This window comes from Mixophyes fleayi, chromosome 9 (assembly GCF_038048845.1).
Source record: "Mixophyes fleayi isolate aMixFle1 chromosome 9, aMixFle1.hap1, whole genome shotgun sequence".
NCBI lineage: Eukaryota > Metazoa > Chordata > Amphibia > Anura > Limnodynastidae > Mixophyes > Mixophyes fleayi.
The window spans coordinates 3,387,446-3,414,806 of NC_134410.1; positions in this window are offsets into that span (position 1 = coordinate 3,387,446).

Genomic DNA, 27,361 nt, shown 5'->3' on the forward strand with positions numbered 1-27,361 from the left:
AAACATGAAATATGAAGAAATTTTTTTTTGATGTTTTATATTTCCTAGATCAATACATAGGCAGTCTGTGAGGGAGGCTGACAGGAGACTACTTCTATACTAACAAACATATTCCACTATTGTTCACTAGGAATTGTCACCTCTGAACCTTGGAGTCAGGAAGTCTGTTTTAGCTGACAACACCATTTTGCTCATTGACAATAATAACACCTGTAAACACCAACATCCCCATGTCTCCTTGATTTATTGAGGAGATTAAATGGTTTATCGGGTTTACCCACAGACTGGTTGATTTATGATACACATATGCCAAGATTCCTTCCTGAGAACATCTGTGTGCCCTTTGCTGCACCATAGTTAGTCCATCCGTGAACTTTACTGGCCAAGTTGCTGGGCAATTAATCTGAGGATATATCATTTATTGACAGTCATATTCATTATTTTAATTTTAGTTGGGTCTTAACCATAACAATCTATATTATATTCATTATTTTAATTTTATCACCACGGCCCTCATGATATTTTCTGTTGGTTGTAGCACTCTGTACGTGTGTGTCAGGATGTTTAAGTAAAGGGAGAGCCGAAGCCACACACTGATTTCTGATGTCAATAACCAATAAGTGTGAATAAAATTTGAGCAAATGAACTCCGCTGTGCATAGAAATGGAGCAACTCTTTGAACTGTTTTCAACAAATCATTTTCAGGGTGCTCGGACCAGAGGTCTAATAGTCGGTTTCAAGTGACCTCATTCTAACAGCATTAACTCTTTACAGAAGTACTTAGAGATATCCCCATCTCCACCTCTCACTCCCCAAGTACACAGAAAAGCACATTGGGGCTGATTCAAAGCGGGACGTACATCAGTTTGTGTAGTGTCTCTTGTGTGAACTTGTCCTACGCACGCACAGAGAGTGGGTGCACGCATGTGGTCTGATGCAGACTGGCGTGATTCTGGTTCTTATACGTTCCTGCGCCTGGAAAGGTGGGAGGTGGGCTGAGGAAGGGAAGGAGAAGGCAAAATCAGTCCCAATACAAAAATGCAGCTCATGCAGATCTGCAGAAACACGCATATATGCCTGTTAAGAGGCGTATAATTTGCACCTGCTATAGGGCTCAGGATGATGACTTGACATAAACCGGCTGCCTACACTGGTGATGGAGGTGGAGGCATCTCAGAATTGGCCAATTTATTAGTTATTTTCATGCTATCAGTATACAGATTTCCTTCTAGATTAGCCGCCTACTTGACACCATAACAAATCACATATGTCACCCAGGCCTCCTAGATCAGAGGTTTTGATACACAGATTAAACATTTTAACTTAGTACAGCTGTCCATATTTCTAATTAATTTGCTTGCACAGACTCCCCTCCAACTCTCACTAAACTCATTGCTTTATCTTTGTCTTGTGCTTACCAGCCATGTATCTATATCACCCGGGAGGGTTGCTTATTTCCTCTCTCGGGGACACGACACAGCTCAGCACTGCATCTGAATTGGATATAATTGTATCCAGAAAACAACGCAACAAATAGATCTTCCTGCTCATAGAAAGGCATGGTCTAAAAGCACTGTTATGTACGTGTAGTCGCTATTCAATGAAAATTGTCCACTTCGAATGGTGTGGTTCCAACTCACAATGCGGTTTAATAGCAAAAAGTAGCAGAGTAGCAATTCAATAAAATAAGTACAGTCAATTACATACGCAGGCGCCCTGGATCCAGTGTACAGTCATTCAATCCTGAAGTCTGTGGTCAGAAGACTGTCTGTTGGTCCCAGAACCCCTGCTTATATACAGTTGGTGTTACATTGAAAACAATAGAGATAATTTGGCATGTTTCCATAGGTTCAGGCTTCTGAAGCCTGAACCTATGGAAACATGCCAAATTATCTCTATTGTTTATATTTAACTATAAACTCTATTACATTTGATCATAAACGACTATGTGCGGGAACTATTTTAAGGTAATTGTGCAAGTGTAGATGTGTGTAAATGTGTTTGCACGTGTTGTGGTTAAATACGCCCTTCCACGACGTAGCGTGCTATTCGCATATTTTCAGACAAAGACAATCAGATTAATTTGAAACAACTGTATCCATCTATTTGACTTCAACAGCACAGAAAAACAACAGCAATGAACTTAGTGAAAGATGTGGGACGGTATGAACAAGTCAGTGCATTCAAGTTACCTGAAGGTGACAGTACCCTTTAAGCTATGCCAGCGTGTAGGATGTGTTGGGATATGCAGTGTCCCCTCTCTCTGCTTGGCCTGAACCCATCTCCCCTACATACATGTCACACACACTACACGTACAGGTCTGGGACAACCCTATTATTAACACTGGTGATACCTGCTGTTATATCAAAAATTATGAGAACACATAAATCTGTAGTTTTGTGCAATTTGAATTAATAAAGAAAGAAAATCACCAAATGACTATGCATTAACTCCGAGAGCATTACGAGGGTGATTTGCATATTGAACAGATTTCAGTATGGCACAAAACGAGGCATTAACCCACGCAGAATGAGCGCTGACGGATAATCTGCTTCAGCGTAGAGACAGGAGATGGAATCGAGTCCAATTTCTCATGACTGTATTTATTTCACTCTTGTATGAGGTTACCATGAGCTGAATACACTTTCTCAGAAACACTTATCAACAGCGAGTAATGTGTCTTGTCTCCAGTCGAAGATTGTATTGCTGGTTCCTATGTATTGCTGTTATGATGTCTTTTCCTGAAAGGTCAAACGCGGGGGAAATCACAAACCTTTACAGCTGCAAGAAATTGTATGTTATTAGTCAAATTAAACTGCACCATCTCCTAGATCAGGGCTAGTGGTGTGAGATCCGCTGCCCCCTGCCCTAAGTGGTCACATGTACTCTAAAGCCTTCTTGGCAATCTACAGCACATGCAAGGAAGTGGCTTCACTCCCCCGATACCCCCATGCTTGTTCCGATACCTGCTCCGTTATCCACAAAGCGGGGAAAATTAATGTTGGCCGTGCCAGAGAAAAAAACAATTGGCACGGGCTTGTTGGTGCTGTAGCCGGTAGATGCGGTGCCCTCTGCATGCGCTTACCGGGCTCACCGTGTTCCGCCAGCACTGGCCTAGGCAAAGTGGAAGCCGCCATGAACCAGTATTTAAGAGAATGCGTTCTATCAACTCACTAATAACTAATGACATCTCTGAAGCATTAAGCTAGTGTATCTCCCAATTTTGGGTGGGACAATCTAGTTTTGAGGGGACCGTCTCTCACAAATATCAGATCATAGTACATGGAATATTCTTTGCTCCCAGCATGCAGAACACCTGTCAGACAGGGTCTGTAATACTGACCTCTAAATGTGTGTTACCCAATCTGTATGTTCAAGGACACGAATGGATATAATTTACATTGCGTCCACAATATAACTTGTATATATATATCAGACATATAAGAATGGCATTTAAACATGGCGTCTTCAGAAAGGAAACCTAAGCAGCCTGGTTTCTGAATGCAAGACTGTTCTACAACCAAGGCAGCACAAAATCCCCTTTATCAAGACTGACGGATGATAGCCTTGCAGGGGCTGGCCGGCCAGTTCCACAGTGTGCTATCTTGGGCTAGGTCACTGGGCTACCTTTAAAATGTTCCTAATAAGCTGTGTTGAGTCTCCCCCCACACGGGCTAAAATTTGCCAGCCCTCCCCTGTAGCCTGGGGTTCATTATGTGGGTCAGTGACGTTGCTATAATCAGGAAGCATTGGGGTGTATTTTAGGGTATATTATTGAACTAATTCTGTAAACATAAACTGCATCATCAAAAAGTGTTTTGTTATTTTTGCCAGATGTTTCCTTTAATAAAAGTAAACGTTGTACATTCCAATAGACTACCCAAGGAAACCTATCCCAGAAATATTGTGGAGAAAAATGGTTCTGCAGTGAAAGGGGTAGAGTGGGGTTAAATACTTAATTGCTCCAGGACCAGACTCCAGCAAGATGTATGACATAATATGTAAAAACAAGAGATATATTCATCCTGCTATTAAAAATATAAGCAGTGCATGTATCATAATAAATAAATAAATAAATAAATAAATAAATAAATGAATAAGTTAATATTTGGGACAATTGGCTGCATTTTAATTTGCTTTTCCAACGCCTTGGAATTGTGTGTGTGCGTATAATTTATATCAGTTGTAGTGTTTTTTCTCTACTGTTCAGGAATTTGTATTTCCTTCCTATTTCATGTTCTGAAACAATATAGGAACAATATCTTCAATGATGCACAGTGGGAACAGTGTAACAGAAAGAGAGAATGTAACCATTAGCAAATAAACATATTAATTGAGTGTCTTTCTATCATACTGGAATATCAGGCTACTTTGATAACATAGAACGATGTAATCATTCTACAAACTACTGGTCTATCGTGACAGTAAAGCTTAACAGGGCTTGATGAAGGTTTCAGACCGCCTTAGGCTAATACGCTCATAGCGCCCCCGCGCCATCCATGCCAGTTTAATATGCGGTAGGTAATTTTTGTCTCTCCTACTCACTTATCCTCAAGCGCCTGCCCAAGGATGACTCATTGTCTTCATCCTTTACCATGGGAACACATCAAGATTAAAACCTCACTAACATTATTTATTTTCACCTTTTTTTTTTATTTTATAGAGAAAAATATTCAAATATATTGTAAAGTACATTTCAGTTTATACCTCTCCCTGTCCCAATTTTGCACCCCATTTTTTTTTTTGCTGGGATACCTGAGCATCACTGAGCTGCCCCAGCAATAAAATATTAATAAATTGGGTTGAAAAGTGACTTTGCCACAAAAAAAAGAGATTTGTTTTTTGTAAATTGTGTTGTGTTGTACTAGGAAACAAATGGAAAATCTTGTTCTTACTCACAAATTTAATAGGGGGGGGGGGGGGGGTGGACAACAATCTTGTACTACTTACAAATGATCTCTGATTTATGACTTTGGGGGGCATTAGTTGTCCTTTGGAGATAAGGCAGAATGTAGAAACTAATTAAACTTCTGTAGGTAGAAGACATCATTAAAACAAATCCCCCTATTGTAATGTACACAATCTAATCTGGTTTGACGCAATGACCTTCTGCAGTCCCACTCCCCAATGAGACCTGTAAACATCTCAGGGAGGCTATTCCTGGACAAGATTTATGATGTGTTCCCGGCTTCTGCAGCAAAAACACTATAGTAATAAATAAAACTGCACAGAATAATATAAACAATATATACCATCATTTCAATGCATGACTGCCCAATTTATTATGCGTGTCCTAACTCTGTAAATTGACCTCGTAAAATATGGTCTCAAATAAACGGAGGAAAAAAATCCCACTACAACCATAAGTAACAGAAGAGATTGGCGGTAATACTGTGTAGGAATACCAGCCATGGAACAAATAGGGCCAACGGGCATTTATATCTTTATAAGCCTGTTTATTATACCCTTGTATAAGTTACTCATATGGTTTTTTTTCCACCTTTGACTACACTATATTTATATACAGCTTATTTTGGGAAATTGTTCTTATTGCATCTAAATGTGATATTCCTGTTTGCCTGTAACACCCCAACGCCCTTTACGTGGACAGGTGGACATGACCAGAACATTCTCATTCACCAGCTGGGCTTTCGGATCATAATTAAAGGAACAGTCTTTGTCTAACCATGTGTAACGTCCCCATCCATATTTACCATCTGTAACGTTTTCCAGAGCTGAAATCATTACGATTGAGGGTTTTGTGTAATCTAGAAGTAGCTGGCTACATCATACATCAAGCAGTGGCTGGTATCACCTGTGTCCTCCTTGATAGGAACTTGGTGGAATGAAACACTGAGATGTCTGGAGGGGTCATGTTGGCCAGAAGGACCAGAAGTGAGGCACCAAGTTCAGAGAGAATATATGGTGTCCATCCATAGTCCCCATGGCTATGTGTAATGATTTAAATAGCTGCAGGCCAGTTAGAATGCAGGGAAACATCACATGTTTGTAGATGTTGCAGGTTACTGACTATAAAGCAACGGGCATGGTGTAGGTGTTATAACACCTTAATCTAATCCATACCTGAACAGCACTTTTTAGCTATGTTGTTATCAGGAAGTATCAGTGACTATAACATCTCCTTGGAAAAGTACTTCAAGGGTTAAATTCCACCTCCACAGGAAACACTCAGGAGTTAAGTTAATTAAGCTACCGTTGTTATTTCTGGTGATAAAAGAGGCTACCCTGGGAGCTGGACCTGTATGTGACTGACTTTGGCCAAGAGGTGATGCTCTGCCAGAGATGTGCTGTGGAGCATATCTCACTGGATTTATTTGAACTGATTTCCTCACTTGTTGGACCTGCTATCATTACGGGGCCGTGCTGTATTTAATCCTGTTCTGCAGAATAAATCATCCTTCTGTTTTCCCCCTAATACCGTATCCGAGTGATTTGGGAACCACGTATCTTCACAATGACAATAGTATGTGGAGACAAGACATTGACTGCATTTGAAAGTTTTGCATTATGAACAATGTTTTCCAGTGATTGGAGGTTCAGGAACTGAATAAATCACAGTGTACTGACAACCCAGGTTCATTAATATCAGCATGTGAGGAAATATGCAGCTATCATTTCCGACTGACATTTATTGTCTCTTATATGTACTATATCTACTATGCATTAGGTCCAAGGTGACTTAGATATTACAAACCTCACCACTTTCCCAGTTTAAACAGCACAGGATATATCCCGCTATCCCGACAGTCATCACATTTGTCCCGACTGCCAGGATATTGGGCGGTCAGTCTCCACTCATCATGGTGAGTTTTTTGCATGTTCAAAGGTGTTTTCAGGGGAGCAGGGGGGTTGGGGTGAATTCTGAAGGGCTAACCACATCTCCATGTGACATGACATTCTCCCCCTTATCCCGAAGGTCCCCATGTAGATGTCTACACTTGTATCTGACTGTAGAAATCTTATCAGGAAAGCAGGTCTGCAGACCCGTCAAATCATTTCCATGTAGGCTGAGAAAAGGGAGTTGCCCAAGACTCTATCAACAGTGAAATAGCCATTTAGGAAGTAGGAGTGAATATTTAAAATGAGTGATGAAGGGGTGACAAATGTTTTTGTGTGGAGAACCACTTTGAATATTAGCAAAAGAGACAAGTTAACACATATATTGAGTGTTTTGATTACAGTCATTAGAAAGAAGACAATGCCAGTTTATAACCAACATTATTTTAATTTCTCTACACACTTTTACCTCTAAAATATCAGTTGTGCGTTTACTTCCCATTTTAAGAGAAATACATTAAGTGATGCGGTTTGTTTTTGGTGTTGCTATCCGTTGAAATTTATATTAATAGCTTGTGGCCTATTTAGTGGTTTTGATTTATTTTGGCAGGGTACCGTATCTTTCATTATAAAGACAGACAATAAGATGCTGAGACCTGTCTGGCTTTATAACAAAAGTTATATTTTACTTACAAAACGCTCCAACGTTTACCTCCACAGGGCACTGCCGCCAACTTCAGCAAATGAAAAAAGATAATTCATATTTTAATACGTTCTTCACTTGTAATGTATTTTGCCTCTTAAAAAAAGGAGAATGAAAAATAGTGTTATTACTAACACGAGGCACAGATTCTGAACTCTTTTTTCCCCCTCGCCTTTGGCTCAGGATGAATAATGATGCACAGCCGTTCCCACCGGGAGCTTCTTACACAGAAACCGGTTAGATCACCGACCAAAGCTACAACGATGGAGGAACACAGGGACATTCTGCAAAAGTATGTAAAGAACGTTGTGTGGTTTTATTAAGTGATGTTGGTGAATACATGGCAGCAATGTTACTATTTGTTAAGTACATCAATAAGCAGGAACCTAGCAGTATATCCGCAACCCTAACCCATATTTAGCCGCAGGCGGGGATAGTCTCACCGCTGAGAGACTCTCTCCAGTGCTTTGTTTTTGGCAGAGTGTTGTACATAACCTGGTTTATCATTTCATATTCCTTTTATCTGTCAGTTTTGTTTCTCTAACAGAATTCAGCATGGACTTGTGGGATGAATTCTGCCGCATCTAACAAGTCCTCTAAATAATTTTTTCTCATTTCTCTTCCTACTTCTCGGTCCCTTTGTGAATGAATTATCGGCCAGTTAAAAGAAATGTTGAAAAGGAACAGAGTTTGACAAAAGCTGAACGGAATACCTTACTAACAAATGTTGTGGCATACAAAGGCCATGTAAATAATATACAACTGGGTGTTGGAATTGTTTAAATAAAGAAAATATTTTTCTTTTTACGAACTGAAGTGGAACAGTCACACGCAAAGACATTGCCTGCAGCCATTTTGTGGGCGGAGCCAATATTCCTGAGGATAAAACCTTATCAATGCGCTAGAAAATGGTGCCATGACTGGGAGACATCCTGGTGAGGTCCAAAGGGCAACACAGAGTTTTTGGGGCAAAAGGAAAACTGGAGGTCTTGCCCATAACGACCAATCAGATTCTAGCTATCATTTATCTAGTACATTGTACATAAATGATAGCTAGAATCTGATTGGTTGCTAAAGGCAACACCTTCACTTTTCAGTTTTAAAAGGTTTAGTCAATCTGCCCCATGATGTTCATATCAAGCAACATTTTTAAACTTGGAAACATAATGCTACTTTTACAGCAGGCAGCATATAAACTGTTTTACAGAAGATTGTCACTGTTTTTTCATCCTGATAGTAGCGCTTTCACTCTGACCGGTATTACCATCTTGGACTTGGCTTATCCACTCAGTTATTGTCTATCCCGGGAAGGACATAAGATCTTATACTGTCTGAATATTCCATCTTCTCCGGTATGAGTGTCCTGCTCACCTACTTTTATTATTTTCTATATGTCTTTTTATATTGTTTTTATGTGAGTGTGATTCTTGATTGCATTAAAATTTCCCTGATAAACAGCACTACACTAGTTTATTTTCACTTTGATGTGAATATGAGAGAAGAGTGTTACATCATTTTGAGGCTCTATACTACAGATAGACTCAAGATAGTCATTAAAGACTCATCTAAGTTAGAACTCTGGTGAGTTTGATACCAATCATTATAGCAAAATTATATTGACTACCGCATTCTACGTTGACTGTATTACACTATTTCGGATTTTGTTTTTCTCTTGATTTGTTACTTGCTCACAGTGCATGTTGAAACAAAAATATGAAGAATTGGAGCACACGACAATCGAAAATATAAGTATTTACATGGAAATTTTCACATAGATTTTAAAGTGCTATTTGGAGCGCTTGAATCAGTTCAATCACATAGTTTTTTGTTATGTATTTCACAACTGGTGTAAATGACAAGATAACTTACAAGATTTCATTATGAGCCCAAGTCTTCCTAGAATTAATAGTAATCAGTGATTTTTTTCTACCTTGCTTATATGGTCCAAGATAATCACCACAGTTATGTCCATTTTGAATAGAATTTGACATCATTGCATTGAACTTTTAAACTTTGGGGGTCTGATTCATTAAGGAAAGTAAAAAAAAACCCAAAAAAAACTTTGCACCTGGGCAAAACCATGTTGCATTGGAGGGGGAGGTAAATTTACAAATTGGGGACAGATTTCTAATTGGGTAAGGGCATGTCCTTGATAATCGTTAAATGTCAGTGTAAAAATAAAGCTATCAAGTGTTTGCATCCTACATGAAAAGCCAGTATTTTCCTTATGTGCAAAACAATAAACTAACTTGCACCACTTGACTACTGATGTACACATAATACACTAGTTGATCCATGTGGTGGTAATAAACACTTTAATAATAAAAACAAACCATAAAATGTAAAATCATCACTGGCCAGTGAATATAGGACTAAACATGTTAGAAATCAGATGTATCTGTTGCAGTAATAAAAAACGTTCAGTACAGTTTGAATACTATCTGATTGGTCACTCGATAATAGGTGACAGGCTATATGTCCCACAATATGGGAATATCATTGTCCAATGACCCGGTGATAGAAGCATGAAGTGGAGCAATAGTAGATATATAGGTGTGGCCACACCAATGATATAAAGATGAATAACACCGTTAAGAAAACAAACACCACTTCAGTAAATCTTGCACATGAATCCCGGAGGTAAATGAATGCCGTAAATTCCGAATGTAAAAAACACTCTTAAAAGGAAATCAGTGTCACTTACTGCATTAGCAGTTAGCGCAATACAGACCTGGTCCGATGCTCAGTCCTGTAATAGGGTCTGTATACGCATGCACCTCATAACGTGGTGAGACTCCGTAGAGCCCGTGGTGAAGCCGTAGCTGTAAATTCTGATCCAAATGGAAAACTTCAGTGGCGGCTGACACAATCGTGGCACCACAGGCTGATAACGATCGCACGGCTTGAAGATGTGGCAACCTCCAGGAAAACACTGTGAGTTTGGGACAGGACCACCAGATGTCTACGAAGGTTTGACGTGAGTGACAGTTCCTTCACCATCTGTCAGAGGCATCGGGAGAAAATCTACTCCGTCTGGTTAGAACATAGTACAAGAGATACAAAAGTTTGTAGACATTCTCCTTGATCCTCACACAGATGGGTCTGGAGGCGATATTCTCCCAAATCTCAGACCAATCCTCACCGTCCAAAACTTCACCAATGTTTGATTTCCATGATTGTACATGAGGGTGATTAATGGGGGAGCTGGGTAGAGCAAGTTCGGCATAAAGTGTGGAGACCAAGGGGTAAATTTATCAAGCTGTGGGATTGAAAAAGTGGAGATGTTGCCTATAGCAACCAATCAGATTCTAGTTATCATTTATTTAGTACATTCTACAAAATGACAGCTAGAATCTGATTGGTTGCTATAGGCAACATCTCCGCTTCTTCAAACCCGCAGCTTTATATATTTACCCCCAAATCTTTGGTGGAGGCTCAAATGTAGTAATAGGCCTGGTCATTGAGTGCGGGGTTGTAGTTGCCAAAAAAAATGTAATTTGTAAACATTGATAGAAATTCAAATGTCTCACATTGAGAGCATCTTGGGGCATTTTAAAGTATTTTTAAAAAATGTTTACATTTGTTTTAGATCACATGAAAAAATAATAAAAATACTAGAGAATGTAGTGACTACGGCATGACTGGTGAAAAGTGATTTTCTTGTTTGATTTTTTAGTCCGAGATTTTTTTTTTTGCTAATTTTTTAAAACTCTGAAACAATTCCAAGTCTATTGTAATATGCATTTTCATGAGAACCCAAAATTGCTACTTATTTTCCAATATACCGCTGTGACATTGTTTGCCCTTTCAAGACTTCATGTGAACAGATAATTCTGCGGAGAATGATTGCTTTCATTATTCCGAACCTCACATGAAGAAACTTGCAAATTGTACTGTAAAGCAATTAGACATTTGGCCGCACATTAAACATCAGACGATTACAATTCTCACTGTTTCCTTGTGTCTGCAGCCCACTGATGAACAGAACAATGAGTGCCCACCAGACAGACCACACAATGGTTTCAGTAGTTTGCAGCTTGATGAAAATCAGTTCTTTTCTCCAGCATTTTATATACACACACGTGTGAGACAACTAAACCTATCATGTAGAATCATTGGTGACCTCACATTGGAAGTGTTATTAGAAATCAAAGCAAATATACCTAACTGCGTCCATGTTGGTTCCTCTTATCAGAACAGCGGCAGACAACTATAATAGACCATGGGTGATACTAAAGAGTTTTTTTTGCCTTATCAACCACTGAAATAATAATGATTCTTAAGTTTTCATCACTGAACACTTTCAGATTTATATTTCCATTAGAACATACAGCCCCATAAACTGGATGTAATTAATATATGCATCAAACCACAAAGTTAATGGAACATATAGCAAGGTCCACACCCCACACTCACACTGGGCCTGATCCTTTAAGGAAAATAAATTCCGATAAGTGATGTATTTTGCGTAAAATTGCTCTGCGCATGCCCAGAACTGGACCACACGTCAGAGAACGCAGTGATGCCCAATTCATCTTCGAGCACAAATGACCCTTACTATACCCTACGAATTCAAGGGAGGAATTGGAGGAGGTAAGGGTTGTATACACTGAGTCAATGTACAGTTAGGGCATGCTGAACAAATAAACCAAGTAGGAGCACAGCTGACATAAATATGAGAATTAAGACTGTGATTTTACTATATTATACTAACAATATATTTTACGTACAGTAGACATTTATAACATCCTAATAAATGTATTTTGTAGAAGAAAAAAATGCATACAAAACTGTTCACTTTTGCGCTATCAATGACTATATTATTAACAGGTCAAATAAAAATTCTGTGCTTTATTTTGTGACTTTATATCCCACATATGTATTGGACGTATCCTGCAGTGTATTGTCTGTTAGAGCAGAGCGGACCTAGACCCGTATTCATCACCAGACGTATCCTCACATCCGCTCCTTGTTGATATACGGATGCCCGATTTGCTGTTGGCATTTGACTGGGATTATTTTTAATATTAAGGTATTTCAGGATAAAAGGTGGTACCAAAAAAAAATTAAGAAATTGGGAGATGAGGAGGCAGGCGCACAAAAGGGAAAAATAGACATATGCAAAGAAAAATAACTCTAGGTTTAGCAATTCCATCGTCTGAGAACTTCCTGGTATTAGAAGATGATTGTGCTTAAAATGAGGATTTAATATGAGCTATTTCCAGTGGAACATGCTGCGGACCCCTTGTGCCGCCTTATAAATAATGGATAATAATAATAATAATATTTGAGGAGATTAAGAGAAGCCTTAAGTATGTTCCCAGCTGAAGAAAGCATTATACAGACTAATTATGGTGCCGTAGCCAGATCCCCAAAGGAGATTCTTCACTTTCTGCTATTTTCACCATTTTTGCCGTATCACAATGTGAAGAGGTTGAACTAGAGTATTTCAGTTCAATTGTCCTATTTAAAACCTGTGCTGTACTTTAGTTACAATTTTATCAATGGAGATGAGATAGATATCTCCAGTGCTGTACGATAGTCACTCTGGTGGTAAATAATATGTGACCATGGACATATCCATCCTGGCTTTACACTTGTGTTGGGCAGTGATGGAGAATCACTAGTTCTGGAAAAGGTGTCTTTAGCTTCCTGTTCTCCTGATACACCTCATAGTCACCCTGATCTGCATTGCTTGGAGAACATTGTTATTCTATCTGCTCAATTTATTCCTGAGTACATGCAACTTATTTTAATACATTTGTAAATTTGTATTTGTAAAATATAAGTTATCTTGCCATGTATGTCTATTTAGCTTTCTTGCGCTCTCCAACTCTCCAATCACTCCACCATAGCTCTAAATACATATACAAGTTTAGATAAAAACTTAATTTTTACTGTCGTTCAGCGGCCCAACCACAGCACCTCTTATACCCCATTCATACTGCACCAAAAACCCGGGTTTTTGCAGATGCACGCTGAAAAACCCGGGTCTTGGTGCAGTATGAATAGTCCAACCACAAAATCCCGGGTCTAAAATCCCGGGATTTAGACCCGGGATTTTGCGAGGGGTAATTCCCGTGTTGGACCCCGCTCGCCTGCAGTATGAATGGTGCAACCCGTGTAATTCCCGGGTCTCACCATTCATACTGTAAAAAAAAATTGGGAAGTAAAAAAAAAGTAAAAAAAAAAGATTTTAATTAATAAAAAATACATAACAAATGTTTACTTAACTTATTATCAGTACCCAGAGGCCCCTTTGACAGCCGGCAACGCACCGGAGACACCGCTGGCTGAAAATAAGTTAAGTAAACATTTGTTATGTGTTTTTTTTTTATTAAAATCTTTTTTAACACCTTTTTTTTTCTAAAACCCGGGTCGGGCAGGTGCAGTATGAACCCGCCCGACCCGGGAATCATCTTATCTATACTGCCCTGTGCCCCGGCAATATCCCGAGTTAATAACCCGGGATATAGCCGGGGCGGCAGTATGAAAGTGGTATTAGTGTAGTCATACCTTGATTAGGTATTGAGCTTAACAATCAGTGAGAAATAGTTGTATTCAAATACATCTCCTACTTCTGCTGGAATCTGTATAATGAAGTAGGTCAGAGCTCTAATCTGCCAAAGATTCACATCTTTCTTGAAAAGGGTAAGACTCTTGCTCTTAATATTAATGGGGAGATCCTCTGATTTAGTTGCGTTGTTATTATTATTATTAACTTTATTTATAAGGCACCACATGAGGTCTACAGTGCCGTACAAAGGGCAAATGACAAGACAGTACGTGGTATAACAGTACAATACAGTAAACAGATAACACTACAACTCTCAGCACAGCTACTGGGGTGCACGGGGTATATTCAGCACAGGCTGAAATCTGTGCCCATTGGCGTTGGCACAACGAGCAGGTTTAGAGCCACTGAAAGAGGTGTGCAGACAATAGAGGAGAGGAGCAAATGGACAGAGAGCCCGAAGAGGAGAAGCTGGTGAGTAAAAGTTATAGGTAATGAGAACAGGAGGGTAGACTGTCCTGCTCACTAGAGCTTACAATCTAAAGGGAAAGGGGGAGACACATGGGGTGAGCCAATGTAAGGGGATCTGAGGACAAGAAGCAAGAGTGGGAGAGATGGAGGATGACAGAGGGTGAGGTATAATACATGGTGAGATGGTTAAGTGGTGGAGTGGTAGGTTTTTATAAACAGGTGGGTTTGCAATGACCATTTGAGTCATTGAAATCCCACTAGGGATAGAATGAGAGAGATTGTTCCAACAGTGGGGGCAGCGCGGGAGAAATCTTGGATAAAGGAGTGAGATGTGATTACCAGAGGGGAGAAAAGGTGACGGTCATTGGCTGAATGGGAGGGGTGGGAGGGTGTATATATGGAGAGATGAGGTTGGAGGTGTAGGGAGCAGTGGAATTGAAGAGGGCAGGTACGTGAGGGTGAGGAGTTTGAAGAGGATTATGTAGGGGAAGAGGAGTCAGTGTAAGGCTTGGCTGTTGATTGCTTGGTGTTGAGCTTATACAGTGAGGACTTTCTATAGGCATCAAATATGACATGAACAGCTGGCAGTGATGTATCAGTGTTGTTAACAAAAAGTAAAACATCATCTGCAAATAGACATAATTTATGGAGAGTACCTCTTATTGTAGGACCGCTGACATCAGGAAAGATCTGATCTTCTCCACTAATGAATTAAAGGATAGCGCAGATATTAAAGCAGTGGGCATCCTTGTCTTGTCTCATTGGATATTGGAAAACTGGAGGATGGGAAACCATTGCAGAATACTGTAGCCCAAGGACCAGTAAAAAGGCAGAGAATGGATTGAAAACCAAATTTTGCTACGTATGTTGTAGCTGTTCAAGTGACCTTTCCTCAAAGGCTCAACCTCTGTTTAAAGACAGCTGAATCCCACTTTGCTACATGGCAAACAATGTATATTGTGACAAAGAGGCTTTTTTGCTACACCTCTCCTGTATAGGGATAGGTAAAAACCCAAAGAGTCTGCAGGAACAAGCTGCAGACAGGTTTCCCTCTTAGTCTCTCTTGCAGAGCACAAACACACAGGTACACCACATGGGTGTATATTGGTTTGCTGTTTTCTTTGATTGTGTTTGTGTGGAGTATAAAAGACTGTCTGTTCTTGTGGGTGGGACAACCGATGCCAGTGACCGGTGACTAGGCTGGTGAACTGCCTAGAACAGGCCTGTCCAACCTGCGGCCCTCCAGGTGTTGTGAAACTACAAGTCCCAGCATGCTTTGCCAGTAGACAACCAGTTGATAGCTGGAAGGGCATGCTGGGACTTGTAGTTTCACAACATCTGGAGGGCCGCAGGTTGGACAGGCCTGGCCTAGAACAAGGGTTGCCTGGTGTCATCCTGACAAAAGTCTGCTGTGTTATATGTGATGTAAACAATAAAAAGCACCGTTTTTCCAAGCAAGAAGTAGTGTGTGTCTGTTATCTGTGTCTATGGGTTAAATTAATGAAATAACAAGTCACTGTTGTGTGCCTGTAAAAAAAAAAGAAGAAGAGTTTTGTCCCTTTATCCGGCACTTTTATTACTGCTGGGGTTTGACTGACATTACTGATCCAAGAACATCATCATATATGAAAGATGTAACCTTGTAACAACTCTCTTTAAATATGATACAAAATCACTATGGTGATGTACAATTCTCCCACAGCCACTTAAGAAATAAAACTTTCCAGCGACACATTCAGCATTCAATATATAAGTGAGGTATTGTATTTAATGACAGCATTCTGCCCAAACGTAATGTTTTTTAAAATAGCTGAATAATATTTTTGTTTATGTTTGCATTCTAAAACGTTTCTCTCTCTCCTAATCATTTTATATTTCACTTAATATTTTATCCACTTTGACTAACATTCCCATAGGCGACTGTACAACACTGTGAAAGATCTATAAATAATAATAATAATAATAATCATAATAATAATAATAATAATAATAATATTAAATGATTGCCAACATCAACAACCTTCAGCATAAATTCTTTCCAATTCTCCTATCCAGGACCTCGTTAAGAAACAAGATTTTTAAAATCAAGACTGCTTCTGCAATTTACAGCTTTAATAGAAATAATATAATATTTATTTTAAAGGAATCTGACATTATTAAATCAATGAAATGGTCAGGAATGGTTGTAACAGAATTTAAAATTTAGTAGAACAACTTGTTTCAAAACACCTCTTGGAAATTCAGGCTCCGGTAAATGCCTTTTCAGCCTTAAATTTGAAACAGAGAAAAGAAGCACCACACATAATGTACCAAAAATAAAACCATCAAGTTTGTTAAACTCAAATAGTGTAGCCTCTTACCAGTGATAAAACAATAACAGCTTATTTGGTGAAAACAATCCACAGGATGTGGACCTCCTGATAAAGTCTTTAGGACGAAGGGGAGGGAGCTGTCTGCTGGACCTCCATACCGAATATGATCATCCTAGCCAGGAGTTTTACATCTTGGAGGACTACAGATAACCTTAAGTTATTTAATCTAATGTACGGGCATTAGATTTCTATTTTGTATTAAAGGAATAATTCTTATCCGCAACTGGATTATGATATGATATTTATCACGCATTAATGTGGTACGTTTGCACTTTGGTAATATTAGTGCCTATTAAGACGCACTGCACCATTATATTATTTCTTCCTGAGTTTTAGTTCAATCAACTCTTGGAAACCATATTTGTGGGAATTAAGAAGATTCATCTTTCAAGATATCCGGAAGGGATTGCTTTGACCAGATAAGCTGTTATTGTTTTATAACTTGGTACGAGGCTACACTATTTGAGCTTATAAAACTTGATGGTTTTATTTTTGGTACGCTATGTGTTGCGCTTCTTTTCTCTGTTTTATATATTAGGTTTTTGGGCACTTGCAAATAAGTGCTAGGATTGAGAAGCTGCCTATTGTATGTGATTTCTTTTATATCTGCACAGATTTGTGTTTGTACACATTTTTTGTATTTGGTTTCACATTTTCACCTAGCGCCTTCACTGCCTGTTATTCCTTTGCCTTTTCAGCCTTGTTTTACAATCAATTCACGTCCCATCTCTAAAATTCATTGGTTCAAGTAGATTTTCTAACAGGAATGAAAGGTCTCGACTTATAGATGGAGAAACTTTGAGCAATCAGGCTCACGGCAAAGCACATCAGGGTTCTAGAACAAGCCACATAAGACCTGCCCGCACACAATTCCATACTTGCCAACTCTCCGGAATGTCCGGGAGACTCCCGAAATTCGGGTCGGTGTCCCGGACTCACGGGAGAGCAGGCGAGTCTCCCGCATCCCGCAATTCCCTGGACAAAATAACGCGATTCGTGATCAATCGTGTCATTTTGGTCCCGCCCCCCACGACAAAACCTAATTTTTGTTGTGGGGGGGGCGGGCTTTTCTTTACCTATTCATATACCATTTTACTATTAATGTTATTTGTATTAATGAGACATGCGTAAGCACCTGACATAGCATACACAAATTAACCTTAATGTTCTCCTTAAAGGGGTTCATTTTAGAACATTTAGAAGTTGGAAAGTAAAGACCGGACTTTAAGGAAGAAGAAAACAAGCAATTAATCATAATAAGATAACAATATAGAATGTTGGGAAACTGAGACAGTTAATCTCTATAACAATGGTACTCCCAATTGTGACAGCAACCCTCAGTGTGTATAGTAATGTGAGTGTATACTCAAGTGAAAATAATGGGTTAGCATTTAGTAATGCATCCACTTGTAAGTACACAAACCTCAGATTTTAAAACAAGTATATTTTTCATTTACTTAGCTGCAGAACTTTGCAAGAATCGTAAGACACTAGAGGAATACAAATATATAATCCAGGTATAGAAAGTATCTAATTCTCAGTGGTAAAGGTAATGGGCTGTTTATTTGATAAATCAGTTAGGATTCCTAGCAGTAGATTTGCATTTAAGAAACACAGGTGCCATTGATCAAACTGAGCTATGAATTAATGGCGCTGTTTGGTCTATAAGTTCCAGACAGCGGGATATGAAGCTACCAGCACACGCCACTATCGCAGAGCCCTCTTGTTTCATAGCTGCAGAGTATGAACGTCTGCAAAGAAGGAGCAGATAAAATAAGCAGACCAGGCAGACTCTAGTCTTACTTCACTGCATATTCCATTGCCTGGTCAGATAAGTTCACACATTAAATACAATAACAATAAAAAACTAAAATTGATAGTAACAAAGAAATTGAAAGAATAAAAATGTATTATAAACAGTGTGGGTGATATTAACAAAAACTACGGTAATCAGATCATGAACATATTCTTATTATTGTTTTATGGGCCGGAATTACTCTGAATTAATAAAAATATTAATAGCAGCTCACTCCTACTTGTCATTACCACGAGTCAGAACATTAAATAATCTGCATCGATAAGGATAATTTTTTTATTGTTGCAATTTATCAAAGAAACCTCAGCGAGGGATCCTGGCCCGGAGCAGTATTGGTCCGCTGGCCCAGTCTTAATAGATGTGCGTATAAGATTTGTTACATAGGAATCCATCGGCCTTTGCGGTATTTTAGCACCTTATCACACTGTTCTATTAGGAAAATAAATACAATCATCCCACAACCAACCCCTGTTTCCTTTCAGACATGAAGTCAGATTCATCTTGTCCATCTGTTGGCAGCTTCCACCTACATACAGGGCAGTCTCGAGATTTGTCCACCTCTGCAGCATAAGTGCTTGATTTACGCTAAGTCATCTTTATCAAGCCTCCTAACAGGCGTATAAAGGTGTTTTTGTAGGTATGTATTTGCATGAACACTTCTTTACTGTTCTCAGCCTGCATATGCATGCCCCTCCCCTGACAAATCCCGCCCCTGACACGCCTCTCCCCTGATACATCCCTCCCCTGACACGCCCCTCCCCTGACAAATCCCGCCCCTGACACGCCTCTCCCCTGATACATCCCTCCCCTGACACGCCCCTCCCCTCACATATCCCTCCCCTGACACGCCCCTCCCCTCACACATCCCTCCGCTGACACGCCCCTCCCCTCACACATCCCTCCCCTGACACACCCCTCCCCTCACACATCCCTCCCCTGACACGCCCCTCCCCTCACACATCCCTCCGCTGACACGCCCCTCCCCTCACACATCCCTCCCCTGACACGCCCCTCCCCTCACACATCCCTCCCCTGACACGCCGCTCCCCTCACACATCCCTCCGCTGACACGCCCCTCCCCTGACACATCCCTCCCCTGACACACCCCTCCCCTCACACATCCCTCCCCTGACACACCCCTCCCCTCACACATCCCTCCGATGACACGCCCCTCCCCTCCCTGACACATCCCTCCCCTGACACGCCCCTCCCCTCACAAATCCCTCCGCTGACACACCCCTCCCCTCACACATCCCTCCCTTGACACACCCCTCCCCTCCCTGACACATCCCGCCCCTGACATACCCCTCCCCCTGACACGCCTCTTCCCTGACACATCCCTCCCCTGACACTCCTCTCCAGAATCTGACAAGTGCCAGAATTACGCAAGTCTGAATAGGAGCATATGCGTTTACGCACTTTCTAGACATTCTGAAAACAATTTCACACAAGATTTGCTACGCAAACTGGTGGGAAATTATACCCAGCAGCTATAACACTTGCATTGTGGCAAACTGTAAAAATACAATATAAATCCTCCCTGAGGGTCTAACTTTGAGATAGGAGCAAAAGAAACAAAAAAAATAGCAACTTTGCTCCTGGATAATATCTGTTAACGTACAAGTGGTATAAATGCTTTTATTTTTTTCTGTATGCAGGGAAATTACAGAATGCTTTAGTATGTAGCACAGAAATACTGGGCAGCTTTATTATAACACCGGGCTCAGACTGTATCAGCAACCATTGAGTACCTCACCACTCAGACGGATTGCTTAACCAGCTCTCATTCACACAATAGGATCCAGCCCAGCTTTCCCCCACGCAAGTGGTCATCCACTCAAAATGCATTGGGAAGAAGGAATTGACACATCGGTAGGAAGGCCACAAGCGCATTGGGTCTTACTGAAAATAAAGAACAAGCTGTACCTTCTCCATCCTCATTGTACCATACCCAGCATCTAGCGCATTTCACCCGCCATTAGAAATGAGCATGTACTAAAACAGACAAGTCCTGTCTGGTACAATACAAGGGAATTTCTCAATAACTTGTCTGTGAAAGGACCCACGGCCTTGACAGGTATCATGGTAATCACCAGACAGCACGATAATCACAGCCACTGTCATCCCTGTTACACCTGGGCCCTTAAGGCCAGTGAGAAGTGAAAGCTGGGTGATTATTATACAGTCAGGGGAGGGCTGGCAGACTTCAGCCCTGGGAGCATGCACAAAGCACTGGTCCATAAGTAGCAACCTATCCTTAAAGGGTTGTTTTCGCTATAATATATATTTATTAACATAAAAAAAGAGGTTATTTTAGTGTTGTTAAATCCAGCGGTACTTTTATTATTATAATATAAATCTTAAATAAGGAAAATAAATAGTGCAACAAAAAACAAACCTCCCTTTATATTGCATTGTATTGTATATGTTCTTCCCCTTTTTCACATACCTGTCTGATTATAATGTATTATAATCTGACACCCTGGGAACATTAATACTGTGGTGATCGCACTCACACAGTCATTTGTTGCTGCAAGGCTCCTGTAGTCTAGGGGAGGAGCTCTGTAATCTAGGGGAGGAGCTCTGTAATCTAGGGGAGGAGTCCTGTAGTCTAGGGGAGAAGCCCTGTAGTCTAGGGGAGAAGCCTGTAGTCTAGGGGAGGAGCTCTGTAATCTAGGGGAGAAGCCTGTAGTCTAGGGGAGAAGCCCCGTAGCAGTGTCATTAGAGAAACGCGGTTTAGGCAGCCTACACAGTCCACGCATAAGTGGTCATCACATATACTGGATTCGGCCGCATCACCCATTGATAGATTATTGAGCTGCAAGCTGTATATTCTATCAATGGATGACATGGCCATATTGAGTAGTATGTGATGCTGCTGACTATGCGCGGACTGCATAGGCTCCTGCACCGCATTTTGTCACTGGACCACTAGGATCTCTCCCTCCACAACGTACCTTTGTGGGAGTAGATGCTGCCTCTCAGTGGTTACACATCTCCGTTGTCTTCTGCCTGCTGGTCTTATCCTCCGTTGCTGCTTGGCTGGATCCTGGAATGTTGGGGCCCTGTTTGGATAAGAGATAGTTATTATTCATCTTCTGAAAAGTTGAGCGTTAGGTGAAGAATCTAGACCTCCCTCCCCACCACCAGACAGACATTAAATCAGTAGCTTTATCAGTTTAATAAACAGGCCTGCTTCCACCCAATCAGCTCCAGAATTTAATTAATAGCATTTAAGTGTAATGTCTATTTTCCTCCATATAGCCGCAACATCAAATTAAGAGCACCCAAATTTAATAATTAGTTTTCCTTCCCCCTAACCAGCCGACATTAAATTAAAGCCTCCTTCTCCCCAACCAGTCCCCTATAATAAATTATTAAAATTTAATAACATTCCCATGTAATAAATAAACATAATCCCCCATCAGACCAGTCAATAAATTAATGACCTTCGCATTTAACAAACAGACCAATATCACCAGCCCTGACATTAACTTATTAACATTACCATGTAATACAAATGTCTATTTCTCCACCTGCCCTGCAATCAAATTATGGGTTATAACTTTCCTCACATTTAATAGAGATTATTATTGCAAATTTTTATTTTACTAATTTATTTTTTATATTACTTTTTTTATAGTATACTATAACCCCCCCTTCTCTCCATCCTCCTGCCCCCTGAAATATTCAGCTTCCTCTTCTCACCAGCCCCCTCTTGTTTCCAGCCACCCTTCCCATCAGTCCCCGCTTCTCTACAGCCTCTAGTCTTCACCCCCCCTTCTCATCAGTCCCTCCTTCCCCTTCTCACCATCCCCCCTATAATTTAATTACCTGAGCCCTCTGGATTTTTTTTTCCTTCTTCATACGTCTGTGCCGGCTCTTCATGACAAAGCAGTTCCTGTGTCCTGGCTGCAGTAAGAGAGAGCCGATGCACTGTCTCTCTCAATAGTGCGCCCCCGCCTACTGACCAGGTGGCCCAAAATGTAATGTGGACGAGCGGCACAGCCTGCCCCTGTACACAGTGCACCCTTTCTATCTGTCCCCGTGGTTGGTGATGCAGGGAAGGGGAAAATATTTATTTTACCACTGCAGGCTTTGAATAGCTTGTACTTAACAAACGAGGACCTGTCATACAGTTCATTTGTTATCTTTAGATATTTGATATTTTATGCACAGTTATTTTCTACTTGTTGACTCTAGGAGATTTGGGAGGAGCTGTGAAGTGCTAGTACATAGGGGGACAGGGTGGCCCACCCCTGCAGAGCCACAATGCAATCTTGTCGTAGATACCACCATACCGTTCTCTTCACTTGTAAGTTGGCCGGATGCGGGAAAATGACCTGTTCAACCGGGAGGCCGGGAGATCTAACCAGAATTCGGGAGAATTATTTTCTTTCTATTACACATTTCTACCCACAGACAGTATAAACAAAGAAACAAGCAGGAAGAGGCGCTTCCAGTGACAGATTAAATCAGACAATGAATAAAAACTCCAATGAAATGAATACACAGAGTGGTCTCTTTGGTCACTAAGCCAACAGTACTGTGTAAATACATCCATCATTAGTGCAAAAGGAAATAGGACTCCTGGGGGCGTGTTTGGACCTTGGAGAATAAAATATTGCTGTCAGATGAAATCATTTCTCAGTTTCCACCTGGAGCAGGTTTTTGAAAGCAAATCATTACTATGATTGAAAAAAAAACCATGGCTGCTGGCGACTGAGGCTGTACGGTGACATTACAGACGTGCGCACTTTATACACCGGGGGGAGAGAGGTTTGTTTTTCATATGTTTACTAAAAAAGAACGAATCCAGAGAATTATAACCAATGTCATGGTTTCTATTCTTAGATTTAATGCAGCACTGAATGGGATCTGATATATTTCTCTAGCAAACAATACTCTCCGCTCTGTCAGTTATGGCTCCAGCTACCCATCTGTATATAGTAAATAGGTAGCATTAATTCAGCCCTGAGATCATGGTTAAATGTTTGTAATATGTAAATAATTAATGATTAATAATTAAGATTAAAAATCAGCATGCAAAATGACCAGAAGAGCCGCCCCTCTGCCGCCATAATTCTGTAGCCTTTCCACAAATTCCATTAGATGCGGCATATTTTATAAACTCTTTAAAAAGCACTTTGTAGGAATATTTCTATAAAATAAAACTGGGGCATTTCCAGTATGTTAAAATCACTTGCAATGTATGCAAATATCCGTCCTATATCATTTGATGAACTGTAATACTTGTTACTGCCGGTACTCATTATACTGACCCTTAAAATGGCAACAAGAGGGATAATGATAAAATAAACCCGATTGCAATAATGACGATATAGACGAAATGCACACTTACTATTAATACGACAGACCCCTTGTCTGACACTCCTTCTGCACGGCTCCTATAGATTTCGAACGCACCAAATGCCGCCACTTGTAATTCTCGTCACTTACAATGCAGAAAGTGACATTTACGCTCTTAAAGTGGCAATGCCATGGACCCCATGCATACAGAAAGTAATCTAATGGTTATTGTTAGGATTAGGGTTAGAGTTAGGTTTACAATTAGGTTTATCATTATGGTTAGGGTTAGGATTAGGGTTAGGATTAGGGTTAGGGTTAGGGTTAGGGTTAGGGTTAGGGTGACGATCTGTGTATTGCCACTTTAAAACTACAAATCTCACTGCCTGCATTCTAAGTTACGTTAATTACAAGTGGCGGTATTTGCTGCGTTCGGAATCTATAGTCTATAGTCTATAATCTATGCAGAGGGAGTGTCACACAAGTGGTCTGTCGCATTAATAGTAAGTGTGCATGTCGTCTATATCGTTATTATTGCAGTCGCCTTTATTTTATTGTTGTTTCACTTGTCGCCATTTTAAATGTGGCTATAACGTACCACACCCCTTGTTACAGCCTTCTCCCTCTTCCTACTATGAGCAAGTGTAGTATCTGTTCTTATCAGTAGTCGGCCCTGCTGGGGAAAAGGGGCAGACTTCCATGGACCTCTCGCCTGATGGTCCGCAACAAGAAATCCTGGGGTACCCAGGAAGAGAGCTCCCTATTAACTTTAATGTGTCAGCACTGAGTGATCAGAGTGTTATGAATGCAAGCGCTTTTCTAGCATTCAGATGTCAAACTAATACCTAATATTGTCTTTAGATACTGAATATTATATAATATAATCTTTAGATACAAAGTGATATATACAATTGTCTTTACATACAGAGGATTATGCAATATGATATTTAGATACAGAGTAATACTAAATATTGTCTTTATATACAGAGCAATATATAATATTGTCTTTAGATATAGAGGATTATGTAAAATGATATTTAGATACAGTGTAATATATAATATTGTCTTTAGATATAGTGGATTATGTAATATGATATTTAGATACAGAATAATATATAATGTAATCTTTAGATACAGAGTGATATATAATATTGTCTTTACATACAGAGGATTACGCAATATGATATTTAGATACAGAGTAATACTAACTATGTACTTTACACTCAGAGTAATACATAACAGTGTAATACTAAATATTGTCTTTAGATACAAAGTAACACTAAATATTGTCTTAAGTTACACAGTAATACCTAATATGAGCTTTAGATACAGAGTAAATATAATATTGTATTTAGATACAGTGTAATATATAATATTGTCTTTAGATATAGTGGATTATGTAATATTGGGTATGGGGGATCTTCAAAATTGAAACAGTTTGGCGGTTGGATCAATTTTAAATATAAGTGCAGGATCGCAGGAGATCCAAATAGGTTGAACTTGATGGACTGGTGTCTTTTTTCAACCTCATCAACTATGTTACTATGTAAAATTACATTTAGATACAGTGTAATATATAATATTGTCTTTAGATACACAGTAATACCTAATATGAGCTTTAGATATAGAGGATTATGTAATATGATATTTAGAGACAGCATAATACTAAATTAAATATTTACTTTAGATACTGCGTACTACTTAATGGGCCTCATCCTGACTTGGGACCCAATAAACATTTCTGTAGTGCGCATGTGCACCAAAAATTTGTCCGTATTTAGACTTTTGCTTATTGTAGACTTGTGTCAAATTTGGCAGGAGCAGGCAGGGCGTAAACTGAGTGTGTTCATGTCACTGCCACATAATTATACTTGGATGCATCCCCAGAGGAGGTGAATATCTTACGGGTACTCCAGGGTTTGTGGAAAGATACGATGATGATGATGACTATTAGCAGCACTATATAGCAGCTTCTAATTGACCTTTCCAGCTGTACTCCACTCATTATGAGTGAGGCTGGCTATTCACATAGCTTAATTGGTCATTTCCATTTGCACTATTGTAGGAAAGAAGATGCCCATTAGATTAATAAAGGGGCAAACATTGAATGTTGAGGTGTTTTTAGTTAATGACATTTCATATGGAAAATGTAACTATTATTAATAACAGTTTAGACACGCTTCATTACATGTTATTATTTTGTACAAATAGGGTAATGTGACTTCGGCATTTACTACTAATGCTGTCAAGCCTCAGTTCTACATTACAGTTAGGGATAAGTATTCACACTTGACAAATACCTGCTGTTTTTGAGTTGGATACATCCTGAGAGACATCCGACTCCCAATACAAAACTAAAACGCTTTTCTTTGCTTGCTTTTTTTCTGCTTAAATTCAGAGCACAGAAGAGACCGATTACCGTCTTTAGATACATAGTAATACTAAATACCATGTTTAGTTACACAGATATGCATCATTTTGTATTTAGATGCAAAAAAAGTTTATGTAAAAGAAAAAAAAAAACTACAGTAAAAGTTCAACTTAAAACTATGCCTATAAACGCAGAGAGAAAGCTCATAACAAATCTTCAAAGTTCTCTTTTGTTTCAACTTTTGCATTGACAAGAGACTGAGACTATCCTACTGATGACAGCTTTTCATTTTCACTCGATTGAATAAAGCCACCAGTTTGCGACAACCTGGCAACTAATTTCTCCCAGGATGAGCCGTCAATGTCGCCTTCTTGCTCTTTTATTAAATACAGAAATGATATACAGGTCGCTAGAAGACGTTCAACAAACACAGCTCAGAGGAATCACATGGACACGCTGAGGAAGGAACTGTATCAAAGGTTTTTGAGATGGAAAAGTGCAGCAATCTTCTCTCTCTGTCGTAATGACACAAGTTGATGAAAAATGGATAGAGCCCTAATGAGCTCCTGGCTGACTCGTATAATAGTCCTCTGATCAGACAGTCTACAAGAAGCTCTGATTTACAGAGTGCAGATGAATTTTAGTCCCTTGACTTCTCAGAAAGCCCAGATGCTGTATAAATATTACGCTTTAAAATGACAGAAACTTTTAGACTTTGTACTAGAGAATTTTAAAATATCACAGAGACAAAACTTTGAGTTTATTTGTCAGTAAAATGAATCAATAAGTTAATGCTCATATGCTAAATAAAGTCACACCAGTTATATCCTATAGGGAACATGATAACGTTGAATCTGTACTATCAACATTTAAATATATTCTACCAGGTCACAACAAATAGATAGGAATGGTGGAATCGATTCAGTGAGTTTTGCTACTTGTGGATAATACAAAATAAATTATAGCAGTGATTTCGTATAATATATATATATATATAGAGAGAGAGAG